The sequence below is a fragment of the Rattus rattus genome, chromosome 3 (genome assembly GCF_011064425.1).
Source record: "Rattus rattus isolate New Zealand chromosome 3, Rrattus_CSIRO_v1, whole genome shotgun sequence".
NCBI classification, from domain to species: Eukaryota; Metazoa; Chordata; class Mammalia; order Rodentia; family Muridae; genus Rattus; species Rattus rattus.
Genome location: NC_046156.1, coordinates 92,013,228 through 92,026,647, shown reverse-complemented (window position 1 = coordinate 92,026,647; position 13,420 = coordinate 92,013,228).

The window sequence follows — 13,420 nt, the reverse complement described above, 5'->3', positions numbered from 1 at the left end:
CCCAAGAGGTGAGAATTTCAACATTTGAATGTCATGGACATCGTGTAAGCTACACTAACTAATATTTCTAACAGAATACCAATAGTTTCTAGGAATGGGTAGCAAGTAGCTCAAAATTATCTAATATTTGCAAGATTGGCGCAATGTATCAGTGAGTGGTAGCTGACTGTTGCACCAGATTTAGGTTACGTAAGGAGTATAATGCTGTAAAAACTTTAAAAAATTTATTTTTAAAAAGCAAAGGCAATAGGTCCACAGTTGAAGGCTCGGGAAGTAGAAACTAAGACCATGTTTGAAGTCGCCAAAAGGATACGCCCTGGTTACAAACACAGGATTCAGAATCAGAGTTTGCACTGCTGCTTCCCATCTAAAGTAGTAACATCTGTTTCTAGGAGTCCTTTAAGCAATAAAATAATCATGTCAAATGCTCTAGGTACTCCAAGCAAGAGTTCTAGGATCAACTATGTGTATACACAAGTCCCTAGAATGTTATACACAGCTTCTAACATTATTCCATCGGTTGATAAATGACTTAAAATAAGAGGAATAATACGTTTAGATTTCTTACTGCCAATAAAGCACACACTCTATTTTCTAGCCCTTTTGGATTTTCATCTTATCCAGTTACTACACTAGATATGTTAAAATAGCACTTCTATACTCACCAGAAAAGCATTGTAACTGCTACTATATTGTTTTGTCTGAGTATTATCATATTTGCCAATGTTATGTTAAACTCAGAAATGATAAGTAATCAATAATAAGGAACAGCAGCACTGAATAATCTTGATTGCCCTCAATGTATTTATTATTCAATGACGATATCAAAGCATACAGAGGTATGCATATTTTCATATGTTAAAATATTTTGTTATTTACATTTTGGAAGAAATAAATTTCATTTTTCATCATAACATATAACTGGGTAGAAGAGATGACAGGGACTTTATTTTTAGGCAGAAGTCTCAATCAACAGCACCAGTAGCAGCCACTGTTTATTTTTACTTAATAAGAGCAAAGCAGTAAATTTGCTACAAAATCAAACTCCACTAAGTCTTATCCCAGCAACATTCCTGTACATTTCAGAATAGTTTCTCCACACTAAGAAAGGTTGTGACTTGGTAGAACTACTAAGCCAAGTTGTAATTCTAATCCTCCCACCATCTAGCAGTGCAAACACAGACAAGGTCTTGAACCACGTTTCTACCACATGTGACTCAGAATATCTATCTGTTCATCTAAAAAAAAGAGAAAAAAGAAAAGAAAAATGCTTTTGAGGTTTCAGTGGAATTACAGGTGCACAAGCACAAATGATGTAGACCATGTGTGGTGTCCTCTCACCTACTTCAGAAACTTGTCCTCAAAAAGTAGGAGATGCACAAACATCCTTGGTTCAGTTACCAAAGACAAATGGACTCTTCTAAACAATGAAACTAAAATAGAAGGTAGCACCAATATATCTTTTGTCCTCTTGAAGCATAGATTCTGGAAGAAAATTCAAAGAAGATTAAACATGAACCAATACATGATGTGTGTGTGTGTCTGTGTCTGTGTGTGTGTGTGTGTGTGTGTGTGTGTGTGTGTGTGTGTGTGTGTGTGTGTGTGTGTGTGTTGCAGGGCACTGTGGAGTGTGATGATACGATTTTGGAGGGAGTTATTCTAAAGATAACACCTGATAGAAGTTCACAAAGTGATATCCACTGGAGGGGCTGACTCCTGGAAGATGAAATCTGACTGCTTAACCTTGTGAGCCCAGAGCTCACAAAGTAGACTCCCATTCATTCAGTGTGTCACATCTGATCTTTACCAATTCTCTGGTGAATGAAGGTATCAGACGCAGATAAACAGTGTAAAAACTGCAGTTTACAGAAAGGAAGTCTGTTTAAGATCTCATGGACACTGAGTCAGCAAACTCTGACCTCCCCCTACCTCTGACATTGAGCAATGGTACGATGGAATGTTGTGTTGTTATTTTGATTTTTTTCTATCACTACACATGTATTCATGGAATGTGTCTCATTCAAAGTCTAATTTAGACCTTATCAGGTATTGGATCTTGGGCACATATAACACTTAGAGTGTCTACCACAACATAAATATGTTAGAGTAAATTAGCAAATCCCACATTGAAAAGACAAACTTCTGATTTTTTGTTTTGTTTCATTTTTTTTCTTTTCAGTAATCTCAGTTAATTAGTGTCTGAGTCCTTGAACTAAACTTTAAACTATTAAAGCCCTTAGAGAGCTTCAGAATCCAGGGTTGGCTACCTTTCTACAAAGTGCTAAGAGGCATACAATGTGTAGAATTGGTCCCACTACCAGGCACATGAGATCTCTGATCTCTCTGAAAAGAGTCTTCTCATCATAATATAACTGAGGAGGAGAAAGCTTGACCAAAGAATCAGAAACATATGTGAGGACTAGAAACTGAACTCAGAATGTGACTCCCTAGTGTGATGCCAGTTCACTGGCTCATTGAGAACTGGCAGTAATATAAGATGATTAAAAGAAAAGAAAGAAAGAAAATTGCCAGGTTTCCCTCTCAAGTATACATCTGATTTTTATATTCGCCAAACCCAACAGAGTAAAGCAGTCAAGCCTGCTGCTGGATATGTGAAATGGAACCCACAGGAATTATTCCTCTTTTTTGTTACCTGACTTCAAGGTATAATGTTCTGGAAAACCTAAGGTTTTAGTTTACTAAACAAATGTTGACACTTTCTGGGAAACTCTGGTCTCGTGGAGTTACTATGTAGCTTTTAAACATAGCCTTGGCATAATTGCTCTGTTTTCATTCAGAGTAATCTAATCCTGGAAGTTAAATTAGACCCTTTTAGTGGTCTATTAACTTTCTCTCACCCCAAAGGGACATGTGTTCAATTTTCTTTGTGGTCCAAGAAAGAAAATTTAGAACAGGCCAGCAAGCTTCTGAGACCCTAATGGTGACCAGGGAAGAGTTTTCACCAGCTCGTAACGCTGGTTTAATTTATTCCAAACGTAGACTTGATCCATGAACTAATTCTCTCTCTACAAATGTAAACTGGTGTACTATCTGGTGTTCTTATTAATATTCTCTCTCTCTCTCTCTCTCTCTCTCTCTCTCTCTCTCCTCTCTCTCTCTCCTCTCCCTCCTCCCTCCTCCTCCTCCTCCCTCCCTCCCCTCCCTCCTTCCTTCCCTCTGCAGTCCATCCATCCTGCCCTTTCCTTTTGGTTTCTGTCATACAAAGAGAAGCATACCTTTACTCTCCCTCAGTATGCACACAAGCCTAGGTAATTTCTTTTTATTCTCCTGTCCTCCTTACTTTCTTTTCTCTTTTCTTTTATTGAATATTTTCTTTATTTACATTTCAAATGTTATCCCCTTTCCTGGTTTGGTTTCCTTTCTGGAAACCCCCTATCCCATCTCTCCTCCTCCTGCTTCTGTGAGGGTGCTCCCCCGCCCACCCATCCATTCTCTCCCTGCTCCCTACCCTGGCATCACCCTACACTGGGGCATCCACCCTTCAAAGAACCAAGGGCCTCTCCTCCTATTGACATCCAACAAGGCCATCCTCTTCTACATATGTGACTGGAGCCCTGGGTCCTTCCACGTGTACTTTTTGGTTGATGGTTTAGCTCCAGGATGTCTGGTTAGTTGATATTGTTTTCTTCCCATGGGGTTGCAAACCTTTTCAGCTCCTTCAGTCCTTTCTCTAACTCCTTCATTGAGGACCCCATTCTCAGTCCAATGGTTGGCTGCAAGCATCCTCCTCTATACTTGTAAGTCTCTGCCAGAGCCTCTCAGGAGACAGCTAGATCAGGCTCCTGTCAGCATGTACTTCTTGACATCTGCAATAATGTCTGGGTTTGGTGAATGTGTATGGGATGGATCCGCAATGCCATTCACATCACTAAACCATCCCAGGGTTTTCCTCAGAGTACTCTGCAATTGCTTGTTGGTAGACCTTGGGATTAAGGTCACAGTCCACCGTGTCCAGGTAGCTCCCTGGGCTCAGCTTAAAGTAGAGGACTCCCTTTCTCAGCAGGCCTTCCTCTTCTCTGACAGAACATATATGAAGAGTATGAGTCTACCCCTGGAAAAACCATGGCCAAATTACAGGTTCAACTTCCTCTCTCTCAATGGGAACCTGCCCTGAAAGCACCTGGAATTCCTCTTCATGTAAATGAAGCATTCCCACCCAGCCTCTGCCACAGCCAATAATGTACTCTCACCCTGAAAACCCCTACCAATTCACCAAAGTTTATATAGCTCTTATTTACCCCAAATAAAGAGAGCAAGCAGTTGTTGCAGAATACTGTCTAGGAGAACTGTAACACTGAAATCCTAAAAAAAAAAAAAAAAAAAAAAAAAAAAAAAAAAAGAAAAAAAGCCCCTATCTTCACCCCATTCCAGTTCCCCTACCCCTCCACCCAACACCCCCCCCCCCAGCATGTACAGCCAGACAAAATTCTGCTGTCCCACCGATTCTGGGCTCCACTTCATTCTTTCCTGCCTGGACACCAGGAGGGAGGAAATGGAACTCAGAATCACAGTGGCTGACTTACCTTTCTCTACATTAGTCTACAGACATTGTGACAGCTGAGACAGTATCTCTAATTGGCCTCTATATCACACCTGGTAATGTACCTGGTACGCAGTGGGTTCTCAATGTATTTTTCTTAAACAAGTAAATGAATGAGTTGAACACATTAAGTTTCAGTGCTATCCTTAACAATTGTGGGAAAGATACTACCTTATTCTATTGCTATGAAGAGACACATGGCCACAGCAACACTTCTGCAGGAAAATATTTAATAACTGGAGGCTGGTTTACAATTCAGAGGTTTAGTCTGTTGTCACCATGGCAGGAAGCATGGCAGCATGCAGGCAAGCATAGAGCTGGAAGGAGCTTAGAGTTCTAAATCTGGATCTGAAGGCAGCAGAAAGAGAGAGTGACCCTGGGTTTGGCTTGAACCTCTGAGACCTTAAAGCCCACCCCCCACAATGATGCACTTCCTCCAACAAAGCCACCCACACCTATTCCAACAAAGATACACCTCCTAATAGTGTCACACCCTATGAGCCTGACGGGAACATTTTTATTCAAACAACCACATTCAGTTTCCTGGCCCCCATAGGCTTATAGACATATCGTAATGCAAAAGTAAATTCCGTTCATCTTCAAAATTCCCATAATCTCTCACAGTCTCAACAATGTTTGAGAGTTGAAAGTTCAAAGTCTCTTCTGAGATTCATGCAATAGCTTAACTGTAAAATCAAAATAAAAAGCAGATGACATACTTCCCACATGTAATGGCACAAGATATACATTACCCAAAGGGAACACAGGGAGGAAATATTAGACAAAAACAGTACTGAAAACAGCTAGGCAAACTTCATATTTTGCATCTCCATGTCTGATGTCAAAGTGCTCTTCCAACTTCTTTCAGCTTTATTGACTGCAACACATTTCTGTGTTTTCCCTCCTTGTTAACAGCTCCTCTCAGCAGGTATCCCAAATCTCTGGTATTTCCAAGGGGGGGGTCTGCCAGGAAATTCAGGGTTCCCCTTTACACATTCTCTCAGTGCACTCTCTTGATTTCCATGAGAGACACTGCTGCCAAAGCCTCAGTAGCTTTCCTTAACTTTGGAGTGAGATTCCATAAGCCCTTTCTTCTATCCTTGACCAGAACCATGTGGCTAAAATTGCCAAGTTCGGCTGCTTGCTGGGTGTGAAACATGGCCTTTTAGTTCATTTGTATCTTCACCAGTTTTCTGGTTTTGATGGTTTGCTTCACTGCCTAATCTTGGCTAACTTGAAACTCACTCTGTAGACCAGGTTGGTCATTATCTCAGAGACCAACCTGCCTCTGCTTCAGAGCACTGGGATTAAGGTGTGCACCATCACACCTGTTCTTAATTCCTCTTCCCCTTTCACAGTTTAATTCCTTTTCACAAGTTGGAAGGGTTAGGGTGGTTAGGGTCTCCCTCTGATGTCACTACTCCCTTTATTGCACTTAGCATCAGGCTTTTCTTTTCTTTCATTTTTTTCATTTATTTCTTTTATTTATTTCATTTATTTTTTTATTTTCTTTTTTAATTTTTTTATTTCTTTATTTTTTCCATTTTTTTAAATTGGGAATTTCTTATTTACATTTCAAATGTTATTCCCTTTCCCGGTTTCCTGTCCATCATCCTCGTAACCCTTCCCCCTCCCCTTCTATGAGGGTGTTCTCCTCCCCATCCATCCCCCCTTACCCTCCCCCAACAATCCCCTACACTGGGGATCTAACCTTGGCAGGACCAAGGGCTTCTCCTTCCATTGGTGCCCATCGAGGCCATCCTCTGCTACATATGCAGTTGGAGCCATGGGTCAGTCCATGTATAGTTTTTGTGTAGTAGTTTAGTTCCTGGAAGCTCTGGTTGGCATTGTTGTTATTATGGGCTTGCAAGCCCTTTCAGCTCTTTCCAGTCCTTTCTCTAATTCCTCCAACGGGGGTCTCGTTCTCAGTTCAATGGTTTGCTGCTAGCATTCACCTCTGTATTTGGCATGTCCTGCCTGTGTCTCTCAGGAAAGCTCTGTATCTGGGTTCTGTCAGCATGCACTTCTTAGCTTCATCCATCTTATCTAGTTTTGGTGGCTATATACATATGGGCCACATGTGGGGCAGGCTCTGAATGGCCATTCCTTCAGTCTCTGCTCTAAACTTTGCCTCCCTATCCCCTCCTATGGATATTTTTGTTCCCGTTTTTAAGAGTGAAGCATCTGCATTTTGGTCATCCCTCTTCTTGAGCTTCCTGTGGTCTGTGCATTGCATTTTGGGTAATTCGAGCTTTTGGGCTAATATCCACTTATGAGTGAGTGCATACCAAGTGTGTTTTTCTGTGATTGGGTTACCTCACTCAGGATAATATTTTCTAGTTCCATCCATTTGCCTATGAATTTCATGAAGTCATTTTTTTGATAGCTGAGTAATATTCCATTGTGTAGATGTACCACATTTTCTGTATCCATTTCTCTATTGAAGGGCATCTGGGTTCTTTCCAGCTTCTGGCTATTATAAATAAGGCTGCTATGAACATAGTGGAGCACGTGTCCTTGTTGTATGTTGGAACATCATTCGGGTATATGCCCAGGAGAGGTATAGCTGGGTCCTCAGGTAAAACAAAGTCCAATTTTCTAAGGAACCTCCAGACTGATTTGCAGAGTGGTTGAACCAGCTTGCAATCCTATCAACAATGGAGAAGTGTTCCTCTTTCTCCATATCTCCATATGTATCTCCACAATTTCAGAGGTTACTCCATTATTTTCATGGCATAGCCATGGCAGCGGGAAGGTAGACATGGTGCTGGAGTAGGAGCTGCGAGTTGTACATCTTGATCCACAGGCAGCAGAAATAAGCAGTGACACTGGCAAGTATTGAGCATCTGAGACCTCAAAGCCTGCCCCACAGGAATGCACTTCCTCTAACAATGCCACACCTACTCCAGCAAGGCCATATCTCCTAATAGTGCCACTCCCAGTGGGACTGTGAGGGCTATTTATAGTCACACCACCACACCTACTAACATCAATCCCACGAGTATAATCTGTCAAGAAAGAAGTCATTCATTTTCCCAACTAAAAATAAAGTTAGAACATGAAAGTGTTCTCCTTGAAACTCTGCCATGAACAATTTAGACACACACATACACACAAACACATTCATATTTAATGTGACTATACTTAATACCATGCTTTTCTTAAGTATTGATAGGCAATTTATAAGCAATATAGTTAACTATTATGTGAAAGATTAGGTAGATGACAACATTATCATTATTTCTCCAAAACTGTATATTACATAGAACATTCATTTCACAGAATGAAAAGGGAGATACATGTTTCTAACTTCCAGTTGAAATGAATCTGCAATAAAAATCTGTGGTTAACCAAAGAATATAGGAACCCAAAGAAAATTCAAAACTTGGGTTGGCCACTCAAAGACTGTCTTTGTTACAAGTGCCCTAAAACACAACAGGGGAAATACCACATAGTGATTTAGACCTCAGTATGAAAACTGAGTTTAGTTTGAAAACCAAACTTCTTTTAATACTGCTGCATTTCCCTCATGGAGCCATCAGTTGTTGGGAACTAAGTCAGCCTGTGGTTTACCTCCCAAGGTCTCTCTCTAGTGTCTGTTATCACTGGCTACAGAAACAGCATTAGAAGGCCACTGTGAAATCAAGAATTCAGACAATCTGAAACTGCTTGTGTCAGCCTTTTCTTCAGGGTGAAAATAATATTCAATGACTTTCAGCATGTGTTTACCACATCTGCACCCATTTTGGGTCAATCATGAAAATAAAAAAAAAAAAAAGAACTGCTGGAAAGAAATGTGCTATCCATTCAAAAGTAAAACAGGGAAAGCCAGCTGCATGCCAACCCTGCAAATGGCACTGATGAGCTCTGTGGATGGCAGAAAGAGCTGCTTCAGGAAAAGAAGCTCAAACTTCTGAGCATGAAAAGGCTGAGAATGGGGATGGGATAAAAGTGCCTGTCCACCATCAAAGGCAGCTCCCAGGAGTCCAGCAAGGGCATTTTCCTTCTTGAAAACATACACATAGTGCTTCTTTTCCATGAGTGTGTATGAGTGGGTTGATGTGATGGCTACCTCTTCTTTAACTTCATTATTGAATAAAATACAGACATGCAGAGAAAACCACTCACTTCTGTTTCCATTGATTGTTCCCTGCCTGAATTTCCCCACTGCCATCTATTAAACTTTCTTCTAAAGAATTTGTCAACTATGTCTACAACAAAATAATAGTCATACATGTTAGGAAAGAGGTTTGATGAAGCAAGACAAGACCCAAGAGAGAATCTAGAATATACCATAGCTTATTCAAATATTGTTTGATGCTTAAGTTTTCTCTATATGCACAAGTGGACCAAAGAATAATTAACCAGAAAAGGTCAAGTCTCATTGTCTGTATGTGTTTTAGGACATCCATCTCTCAGAACTATGAGGAAGACAGGTCAGTCCCAAGACTCATGGGTACAAATGAGATGGGTCTGCAATAGACTACCTTCTCTGCTTTTTGCTCATGCAGTCATAATTCCAGGTTTGATCTAGCAGGCTCCAGTTACTTTTCCTTCCAAGAGGTCACAAAGAGCATATCTCCCTGCTTACTTTCCTTGGGTTGGGCCTTGTTAATGAGGAGGATAAGGATATCTACATGCAAAAAGTAAATACTATTTATTTACAGACATAGTCAAAGATAATGACAGAAAATGATCATTAGTACTTTCATTTTAGGCAACTTAAATGTATGTGTTCATGTAGTCCTAAAAATAAGTCTATATAGTAATTGTCATTATCAGATGAGAAAATGATATGCAAGAATAATAACTAACCCAAGGTTATACTGTTAACTACATGGCAGAAGTCAGGAGTCAATATTTTAAATCTGTATGTTACTAATGCTTTGTTGGGAAGAATAAACCCTTTGGAAGCTAGATAAAGAAAACTATTTTTGCCTATAAATACATATGAAGAAATATAGCTATACATAATTATGCTCATTATGTATATATACATATATAAGCCCTTTTACATGCCTATGGGTATATAAATGTATATGTGTTTCAGTATCTCCATAATTGTTAAGGCTTTATCATAAAATGTAGTCAAATTTCCTGGATAAATTTGTGAGAGGTAAATAAATTTTGTCATCTGTATATTTTTTTTACTGCTCATATTTGAGCATTTTTTTTTTATTAACTTGAATATTTTTTATATACATTTCGAGTGTTATTCCTTTCCCTGTTTCGGGCAAACATCCTCCCCCTCCCCTTCCTTATGGGTGTTCCCTCTCCACCCTCCCCCCATTGCCGCCTCCCCCCAACAGTCTAGTTCACTGGGGTTCAGTCTTAGCAGGACCCAGGGCTTCCCCTTCCACGGGTGCTCTTACTAGGATATTCATTGCTACCTATGAGGTCAGAGTCCATGGTCAGTCCATGTATAGTCTTTAGGTAGTGGCTTAGTCCCTGGAAGCTCTGGTTGCTTGGCATTGTTGTACATATGGGGTCTCGAGCCCCTTCAAGCTCTTCCAGTTCTTTCTCTGATTCCTTCAACGGGGGTCCTATTCTCAGTTCAGTGGTTCGCTGCTGGCATTCGCCTCTGTATTTGCTGTATTCTGGCTGTGTCTCTCAGGAGCGATCTACACTTCTGCACTTCTTTGCTTCATCCATCTTGTCTAATTGGGTGGCTGTATATATATGGGCCACATGTGGGGCAGGCTCTGAATGGGTGTCCCTTCAGTCTCTGTTTTAATCTTTGCCTCTCTCTTCCCTGCCAAGGGTATTCTTGTTCCCCTTTTAAAGAAGGAGTGAAGCATTCACATTTTGATCATCCGTCTTGAGTTTCATTTGTTCTAGGCATCTAGGGTAATTCAGGCATTTGGGCTAATAGCCACTTATCAATGAGTGCATACCATGTATGTCTTTCTGTGATTGGGTTAGCTCACTCAGGTTGATATTTTCCAGTTCCAACGATTTGCCTACAAATTTCATAAACTTGTTGTTTTTGATAGCTGAGTAATATTCCATTGTGTAGATGTACCACATTTTCTGTATCCATTCCTCTGTTGAAGGGCATCTGGGTTCTTTCCAGCTTCTGGCTATTATAAATAAGGCTGCGATGAACATAGTGGAGCACGTGTCTTTTTTATATGTTGGGGCATATTTTGGGTATATGCCCAAGAGAGGTATAGCTGGATCCGCAGGCAGTTTAATGTCCAATTTTCTGAGGAACCTCCAGACTAATTTCCAGAATGGTTGTACCAGTCTGCAATCCCACCAACAATGGAGGAGTGTTCCTCTTTCTCCACATCCTCGCCAGCATTTGCTGTCACCTGAGTTTTTGATCTTAGCCATTCTCACTGGTGTGAGGTGAAATCTCAGGGTTGTTTTGATTTGCATTTCCCTGATGACTAAAGATGTTGAACATTTCTTTAGGTGTTTCTCAGCCATTCGGCATTCCTCAGCTGTGAATTCTTTGTTTAGCTCTGAACCCCATTTTTTAATAGGGTTATTTGTCCCCTGGGTCTAAGTTTTTGAGTTCTTTGTATATTTTGGATATAAGGCCTCTATCTGTTGTAGGATTGGTAAAGATCTTTTCCCAATCTGTTGGTTGCCGTTTTGTCCTAACCACAGTGTCCTTTGCCTTACAGAAGCTTTTGCAGTTTTATGAGATCCCATTTGTCATTCTGATCTTAGAGCATAAGCCATTGGTGTTTTGTTCAGGAAATTTTTTTCAGTGCCCATGTGTTCCACATGCTTCCCTAGTTTTTCTTCTATTCGTTTGAGTGTGTCTGGTTTGTTGTGGAGGTCCTTTATCCACTTGGACTTAAGCTTTGTACAGGGTGATAAGCATGGATCGATCTGCATTCTTCTACATGTTGACCTCCAGTTGAACCAGCACCATTTGCTGAAAATGCTATCTTTTTTCCATTGGATGGTTTGGGCTCCTTTGTCAAAAATCAAGTGACCATAGGTGTGTGGGTTCATTTCTGGGTCTTCAATTCTATTCCACTGGTCTATCTGTCTGTCTCTGTACCAATACCATGCAGTTTTTATCACTATTGCTCTGTAATACTGCTTGAGTTCAGGGACAGTGATTCCCCCTGAAGTCCTTTTATTGTTGAGGATAGTTTTAGCTATCCTGGGTTTTTTGTTATTCCAGATGAATTTGCAAATTGTTCTGTCTAACTCTTTGAAGAATTGGATTGGTATTTTGATGGGGATTGCATTGAATCTGTACATCGCTTTTTGGTAAAATGGCCATTTTTACTATATTAATCCTGCCAATCCATGAGCATGGGAGATCTTTCCACCTTCTGAGGTCTTCTTCAATTTCTTTTCTTCAGTGTCTTGAAGTTCTTATTGTACAAATCTTTTTACTTGCTTGGTTAAAGTCACACCGAGGTATTTTTTTATATTATTTGGGTCTATTATGAAGGGTGTCGTTTCCTAATTTCTTTTCTTGGCTTGTTTTCTTTTGTGTAGAGGAAGGCTACTGATTTATTTGAGTTAATTTTATACCCAGCCACTTTGCTGAAGTTGTTTATCAGCTTTAGTAGTTCTCTGGTGGAACTTTTGGGATCACTTAAATATACTATCATATCATCTGCAAATAGTGATATTTTGACTTCTTCTTTTCCGATCTGTATCCCTTGACCTCCTTTTGTTGTCTGATTGCTCTGGCTAGAACTTCAAGAACTATATTGAATAAGTAGGGAGAGAGTGGGCAGCCTTGTCTAGTCCCTGATTTTAGTGGGATTGCTTCAAGTATCTCTCCATTTAGTTTAATGTTAGCCACTGGTTTGCTGTATATGGCTTTTACTATGTTTAGGTATGGACCTTGAATTCCTATTCTTTTCAGGACTTTTATCATGAAGGGGTGTTGAATTTTGTCAAATGCTTTCTCAGCATCTAATGAAATGATCTTGTGGTTTTGTTCTTTCAGTTTGTTTATATAATGGATCACGTTGATGGTTTTCCGTATATTAAACCATCCCTGCATGCCTGGGATGAAGCCTACTTGATCATTTTGGATGATTGTTTTGATGTGCTCTTGGATTCGGTTTGCCAGAATTTTGTTGAGTATTTTGGCGTCGATGTTCATAAGGGAACTTGGTCTGAAGTTCTCTTTCTTTGTTGGGTCTTTGTGTGGTTTAGGTATAAGAGTAATTGTGGCTTCATAGAAGGAATTCGGTAGTGCTCCATCTGTTTCAATTTTGTGGAATAGTTTGGATAATATTGGTATGAGGTCTTCTATGAAGGTCTGATAGAATTCTGAACTAAACTCGTCTGGACCTGGGCTCTTTTTGGTTGGGAGACCTTTAATGACTGCTTCTATTTCCTTAGGAGTTATGGGGTTGTTTAACTGGTTTATCTGTTCCTGATTTAACTTCGGTACCTGGTATCTGTCTAGGAAATTGTCCATTTCCTGCAGATTTTCAAGTTTTGTTGAATATAGGCTTTTATAGTAAGATCTGATGATTTTTTAATTTCCTCTGAATCTGTAGTTATGTCTCCCTTTTCATTTCTGATTTTGTTAATTTGGACACACTCTCTGTGTCCTCTCGTTAGTCTGGCTAGGGTTTATCTATCTTGTTGATTTTCTCAAAGAACCAACTTTTGGTTCTGTTGATTCTTTTTTCTATGGTCCTTTTTTTGTTTCTACTTGGTTGATTTCAGCTCTGAGTTTGATTATTTCCTGCCTTCTACTCCTCCTGGGTGTATTTGCTTCTTTTTGTTCTAGAGCTTTTAGGTGTGCTGTCAAGCTGCTGACATATGCTCTTTCCTGTTTCTTTCTGCAGGCACTCAGCGCTATGAGTTTTCCTCTTAGCACAGCTTTCATTGTGTCCCATAAGTTTGGGTATGTTGTACCTTCAT